Below are 7,911 nucleotides of genomic sequence, written 5' to 3'. Positions count from 1 at the left end.
GGCTTATTTTCTCTCGCCTGCTGCTACATGTTGCTGTCATTTTATCAACTTCTTTCTTCTTTTTTTTTCTTTTTTTTTTTTTTGAACTTAAAATCTTGATTTAAGGTTTGTGTTTCACTATATGATTTATTATTATTAACTAGTTCAACATTATTTTCAGTAGATTTTTTTTTTTCGCGTGATTTTTATACTTATTTAAATAGTTTAACATGAGCAAATGCATCGTACGTCAGATATACCATTTTTAATAAATTGTCGCCTTTACAACTCGAGTTACCTCTGAACGAGTCGCATGATTGATCAATAAGCCATGAGCAATTATGCAAATTCAGTTTTTTTTTCATCTATCTATCTGAATATTATAACAAAGACTTTACATTGAATATTTTATTAAAATTGTAAGTTTTTCATAAACGCTTCAAAATCCACGGTCTATTGATCAACTCCTCTATCCTTTCTCTTTCTCCTCACTAAAATAGATAAATTCCTAATGTAGTTTGTGGATAATATTTTTTTTTTTCTAAAGCAAATCACATTTATCATCTGATATATTTTTTGAAATAATTTCTGTCTGTACATTTTCTTCTTTTCCCTTACTCCTCTTTCTCTTTCTAATGAATTCTTTTTATTCCGTAAAATAGTTTTTGTATACTCAATTTTGTTAAGTGCAATCCTTATTTCTGATAACTTACTTTTATTAGATAATTCTTGTGAATCTTCTACTACATCTTCCATATCATTTTGAGTGCGGCTTCTACCTTCAGTAAATTTAATATCTTGAACCGTATCATTAATTTCAATAGCTCTTTCGGTATCAAGTAAATCGCACTTATTATTTAATATACCTTTTGAATTGACTTCTGTCTCTGTAGTTTCTTCTTTTGTATCTTCTTGGAGTTTTCTTCGTTCTTCTAATCCACCCTTCTCATTCTCTAGGATCTTCCTTGTTGTTACGCCGCCTAAAACATCTGCACGCCAGCCCGCGCCAGCTCGCGCCACCGGACAACAACCGGCCTGCGTAACGTCACTTCGACCCTCAATAAACCTAAGGACCCACCATAACTTTCACTTCCCTGTATTGTTTCGCCATATGTCTTCAATCCGTTTGTCTTGAAGAATTTCTAAAGCTTAAAAATATTCTCGAAACACAGTCGGTTTTTAGAGAGGTCCTTGGGTTTATTAGGCGTACGTAAAACACGGAGAAAGCGGGTATGCACCCATTAGGAAAATCCGAATAGCCCTCTAATAAAACAAGCTATGTTTTCCTCACGCACACAGTCATCTATCCACCACGATGGTAGGAGACTTCCTACTCATCCCTTCGAGCAGTAGTGCAGGTCATGACCAATCGACACCGCGGTTCGTTACCCTCACTTTTCCTAACGAAAGTGGGAACAACGAATCCGCGTTCTTTAAGCACAGTGGCACACCCACACCGAACTTTTCTTCTGTATTAGAAAAAGAGCGACAGTCAGTCTAAAAACTAACGCCTAACGCGGCAGTCTACACATAGCGCGAGAGTCGCATACTTCACGAAAATCTTTTGTCGGTTCTCGGTGTTGTCGAACATACATCTTCTCTCCTAAATATATTATAGTGCTAAGTCCATTAATACATTAATTTCCATTATAAGAGCCCTGCTCTAGCGTACATATCTATCACATCTTCGTGCGACAAGTTGTTAACTATTTATTTCTCTACGTCAGTGTAATCTAAGTGTTGGAAATATATAATTTATAATTCAGTGAATCACAGTGTTATACAAACTCAATCACCCCTATTATCTCAACGGAAATCAGGGGATCGATCAATTCGTGGTGTCGATTGTTATAATCGTAACGGGGATTTACGACCCCCGTTGACGTCTCTCCTCGCGGTTACGTCTCCCCGCAATTGGTCGGAATTTACACTTGTATCTTCATCTTTTTTAACTTCGACTTTATCCGATCTCCTAGGTCTGCCTCTATGTTTCGCTTCATCAGTTGCTATTACACCCGTTACTGCATTATCATTTTCTACAGATTTATACCTATCGCTATCACTAGCTGCGTTCGTTAAAAGAACTTCCCTTCGTTGACGAGTATCAGTTGTTTCGTTTTCACTATCTGAAATTGATTTTTGTTTAACACCTCTTTTTTCTTCTTTGGCAAATTTATTTTCTACATTTTCCGATGCCTTTTGTTTATTAATTATTTCAGACTTGTCTTCGATTAATTTCGTTTTTAAAGCGCTTCGCAAAATTTTATTTGTGTTTGATTGTCTGGTTTGATTATAAACAATTTCTTCAAATTTTGGCGAAGTAGCAGGCTTTGCAGCAACATTATAACGACTGCTCCGTTTACTACTATCTAACATAGATGGAGATGGATTCTTGTCATCTTTATTCTCTAAGGACTTCTCTTGTGTATTAGCATCTAAATTTCTCGACATAAATTTCTCGACGAAAATCGTGTCAAGATCAATTTCGAAGCTATAAAATCGTCTTAAAAAAACGCTGTGATAAAAAATTTTTTGACACCTTGTACAAAGGTGTATATCAACGTAAGTGTACCTGTATGTCTATATTCGAGATTATTTATCTATTCAAGATAGCAAAGTAAAAATACTATATAGAGGATTTAATTAATGTGTGGATCAACGTATGTATCACTATATGTAACAATAATATTGACTGTATATGTACGTGTGTAATAAAAGATTTCCGGTTTACAATGTTTACGATACTGATATAAAAATACCATATAGAGGATTTAATTAACGTGTATATCTACGTATATATCATTATATGTAACAGTAACATTATGTGCATATGCGTATAATATTGGTTAAATGTTAAATGTTAATATTGGTTAAATGCGTTAAAGTGAAATGTTATTTACCTATTCAAGATAGCAAAGTAGACATACCATATAGAGGATTTACTACTGTTAACACTCGGTATTCTCGTATTCAAAGTATTTAACCAAATAATTTGGGAATCCAGCGGACGAGCTTGTATTTAATATGATTATATTTAATATAACAACTTTACTCAATATACGCGTAGGATTTTAAATGTCATGAGGGTTGCAGCGGACTCAATTTTAATGTACCTCGATATCTTAGCTTCTTATAATATCCTAATAAAATGTCATTTATCGATTACAATTGTCCTGTCGTATTTTATAGTGTTTGCTTTATAAATGTGAACTTTATTCAAAAAGAGTTCATCGATGATTATCCATTACTGGTTGTTAATAAACCTGAATTATGCACAAAGGAATTGCCGTTAATAACTTAAGATTCTCTGCCCGTCGTACAGGGTACACATAGTAATTATTCTCGACGATCGTAACGTTTAAGTCCAATTCGAGCTTATAGTCCCATGCGAGTTAAACAACGACAATAGTTTGAATTTCTATTTGTTCGTTTGTCGTCTGTTTATACCCGGAGCACCTGCTGTAAACCAATAAAAAATTTATTAGATCTATAAATAACACATATAAAACTTATTAATTTATAATTAATATAAAATAGGAGAGCACGAAACTTCCTATTTTATGGATATGTTAAATCTTTGTAAAAAATACCATATCATTAGTATCATTTTAATCGTTCTAAAGGATTTAGCCGCATAAAGCTGTGACCCTTGGAAGAATCGATATTCACGCGTGACAAATTGAAATTGTACAAAGGTTCCGGTACGAACATCACAAGTGTCGATACCAGGGGCACAGGCACATGTTCTGGGTTCATTATATATTTATAAAGGGCTGACAATTCAGTGGATGGTCCGGGTAAATTTAAATTGTAAATGAACGCATTGCTGGTTTCAAGTAAAAGCCTGGATAAGAGCGGATATGGTATGAGAGTCTGTCGTGGAAAGGGGAACAGGCCGCTTTTATTTGTAAAGTTTGAATCTCCTCGATATTGAAGATGTTCAAGCTGCAATGATGTATTTCATTTTAATCCATTCGAGACCGAGATTTAATTGTAAAACGATACCTAGGTGTCGGTACGATCTGAATGTTTAGTTGGAATGATTCTGTGTTTTACTCTCTCCAGGGTATCCTTTTCATACTTTGATTTTAAATCGATGACAATCTTAAATAGTATGCCTCATATTTTTAAAATATAAAATTATATACTATGTTATTCTATAATGTATTATGTACAGTATATATATATATATATATATATATATATATATATATATAATAATTCTATATTGAAAAAAATATGAAATTAACATGATATATACATTACTACATAAGTTATATATAAAATATGTATATTATACCCTTGCCTACTGACTGATATGAATTTCTTTCGGTCTCGAATGCGTTAAAAGAGAGCGCAAAGAAGTCGAAATTACTTATTGTAATTAGTAAAACGACCTGAGAGGCAGACAGATACAAGAAAGAAGGAATATTATATTAGCGGCATTATCATGTTTTTGCTCTCTTTAAGTCTTTCATCGAGACAGACAATCTACAGGTATTAATCGACCAATTTCTCCAAGCTGATAACTTCGAATTGATGTTTATATATAAGAAGTGTTATGTGTTAATCTGTCTAAATGTTTAAAAGGTGTTATAAATTAAATGTTGTTAAACGATACGTAATTGCCTTTTGATCGTAAATTTTACTATCAAGGGGTCTTTTATGTATGCGTAATCATTGTGAATTATAACAATTTATGTGATCGATATTAAAGGTGTTTAAAAGCATGTATTTTTTTCTATATTATTATTCTCCTATATTATTATCCTATATTATTATAGCATTCCTATATTATTATAATATCCAATTACATGTTGATACACAAGATATACAGATTATTATTTATAACGTTTTGGTTTTCTTAATTGAGTCATTCATTCAGTACAAATGATAAGAAATTAGTAATAATTCACAAAAAAGGATATTGTAGTAGAAATATTATAAAAAAACATTTTCTGTTTTAGTGTAGAGTTACTCCTTCTTACAGACAGTGTCGTACAAATCTGTACGTCTCTGAGAAAATGTAGGTATCTGAGCCCTTACTTCCTCAACAACTTTTAGATCTGATAGAAAAAAGAAACATACGAAGTAATAAGTAATGCTTACTAATAAATTCAACAAATACAGAGGAAGATGGCTAAATCGATAAATTAACGAGACTAAAAATTAATTACATCATGGATCTCTCGCTTTTAATTTTAAGCTGTAAATTACCGATATCGGTGACTGCCATATTCTCTTGAGTTTCCAAATCGTAAAGAATCTTTCCCCAGGGATTGGTCAACTGTGTATGTCCCCATGCGACGTAACTTGCTTAAGGAACACGAGCCGGTGATATGCAGTTAACGTATAATTGATTATTATTCGCTCTGAAACGCTGAAGTAATGACCAGTGCAGTGGTCCAGTGGTCATATTGAATGCCGCTGGATATATCAGCATTTGGCAACCTAACCCAGAGAAGCAGGAAATATGAAGCCACCGAATACCAATTAACTTCGTAGTTGCACGGTTCACATTCCATCATTTCTGAATATGCGAGGACAGTCCTCTTATTGTGCTTTTAATTCTTTTATTTGTTTCATTTTCAGCAAATATACTGGTTTTTTAAATTAAGCTTCTTTTTATACAGAGTTGCAGATTATATTAATTTTATATAGAATATATTTAAGAAAGATATTTAATTTTTTGCTAGTTAAGTATTGATCGATTAAGTTACTGTACCTTTGTTCCGATAAATGCGTGCCATTTCCTCGAATCTAATATCATAGCAAATGCCAATACCTATTTTGCAGCCCTTCACATCGTTAGGGAGTTACCAGGACTGAGTGAATCACTCTCTCGAAAAGTAATCTTATTAGGAATGTCGATGTCGAATAGATGTACCTAATAACATAAAAATGTGGTCGCTAATTCTATTGCTGCAACTTTTGTAATTTAATATCAAAGTTACCAACTCCTAAACTTTAATTATTTTTTATTTAATAACTGACAGCGTTTTTATCACTTTCTTTTATTAAAAAATCTTATCATTTAATAATGTTTAAAAAGGAGAAAAAATAAGTATAATAATATTTTAAGTATGTGAAAAATTTATACAACAACAAACACATTACAACAAAAATGGGCGTTTCCCGTATCATAACGTATTTTATAAACCGTAAATTATAGAATTGGTTATAGTATACGTATGTACATATGTATATTCCTAAATTATTCCTAGATAGAGTCACTTTCTTCACCCCAATATTTTCAAATTCAAAGCCATAAAGGAATATATTACTTACCTTTCGGTGCTTTGCTATCAAAGTTCCATCGGGACCCCAAATAGTACAGGTATTGTACAATTTATCGCCCTCTATTTCAGGCATCGTACCACCAACTACATAGATGTTGTTTTCTTTAGCTGCGTTAGATGAAGCAACGCTCGTTTCACCATCAGGAATACTCTCGGCGTATTTTGGAAAGTACTCTGCATTGCAATATTTCAATTAATGAAAAATAACTGTCTTTTGTTCCAACCATAAATTAAATTGAAATGTTTGTCAGTTTTTTATTTTTTAAATTATTAAAATAACTAAGTTTTATATTTCGACTTAATTAAATATGCAATTACTTAGCTAATAGTATATATAATAAATTGTTTCTACAGGTTCAAAATGAAAAATGAATATTTAGAAATATTTAATTACGACAATGCTATTTGTGTTAGCATCAGTGGCTTGTTACTCAACGACTTTGCTAGTACTTTTTGAAACATAAAGTTAGTTTTCAATTAACACTTATACTAGAGGCGGAATTATAAATGCAAAATAATTGATAATACTAATTTATAACTACCTAATTATTAGTATCTTAAAAAATATATTTATACAAAAATCACGATAATCATGAAAATGGGGAAATCCTATATTCTCGAATCAATTCACAATTTATTTTGTATATTAATTAGATTCCGCGCTCATCAGTACGTACTCACTGGCGACATCGAGAAAATGTATCGGCAATTCCTCGTACGACCAGAGGATCGGAAATATCAAAGGATATTATGGCGCAGCGCGAGTGGAGAAACAGAAACATATGAGCTTAACACCGTAATACTCTTATCATAGAAATAGAAGCAGTCCTCAATTCCCGCCCGCTAACTCCTATCTCCACCGATCCAAATGATCTCCTAGCCCTCACTCCCGGACATTTCCTCATTGGCGATTCATTAATGTGCTTACGTGATCGAGATTTCAGAGACATTCCATCGAACCGACTCTCCAAATGGCAGCATATCCAACAGCTTAAACAACATTTTTGAAACCGCTGGCATAAGGAGTATTTGAACGAGCTAACCAACCGCAATAAATGGAGCGAGGGTGGACACAGCATCCAAAAAGGCACAATCGTCATCCTCAGAGAGGACAACGTTCCCTCCATGCATTGGCCTCTGGGCCGAGTTATCAAGGTTCATCCAGGCGCCGATGGTGTCATCCGGACAGCTACAGTTCAGACGGCAAAGAGCATTTTGGATCGGGGCGTCAAAAGGCTTGTCCCACTGCCAATTCAACCCGATCTCGAGAAACCCGAACAACTAGCCACCGAGACGAAATGAGATGGGAACTTCAACCACACCTCCCTAGTTTGATCGGTACCCTCTCAACGGGGGGAGAATGTTACGCCATTCGGCTTACCATAGGTCATATTCTTAACTATCGATCGCGCCACTATAATGTCGCAGACGGATCGTCGCGTCTGCCCGGCAAACAAACATTGTAGTGGCAAGCGCGTGGTTCATTAAGCAGGGCGACTTCCAGAAACGTCGACTCGTGGCCCGTATTTTACCTCGCAGTAAAAGAATGTGGCGTGATCCGAACGTAGTGGGGGTCGCCTTCCAGAAAAAACGAAAAAAATCGAAAGGCGTTCAGAACTTTTCGAGAAGTCGA

The 7,911-nt window shown here is 34.1% G+C and overlaps 1 long non-coding RNA gene across 1 annotated transcript; it reads right to left on the bottom strand.

The window, feature by feature from the left end:
• Positions 1-2,937: 2,937 nt before the first annotated feature.
• Positions 2,938-5,237, bottom strand: LOC117208047. The gene is made up of 2 exons (XR_004487623.1): positions 5,197-5,237; positions 2,938-3,438 (listed from the first exon to the last, which is right to left on the bottom strand). It is a non-coding gene; the product is annotated as an uncharacterized LOC117208047 (long non-coding RNA).
• Positions 5,238-7,911: the final 2,674 nt, after the last annotated feature.

This window comes from Bombus bifarius, unplaced genomic scaffold (assembly GCF_011952205.1).
Source record: "Bombus bifarius isolate JDL3187 unplaced genomic scaffold, Bbif_JDL3187 scf7180000008050, whole genome shotgun sequence".
Taxonomy (NCBI): Eukaryota; Metazoa; Arthropoda; class Insecta; order Hymenoptera; family Apidae; genus Bombus; species Bombus bifarius.
This window is presented reverse-complemented; position numbering and strand designations above follow the sequence as displayed.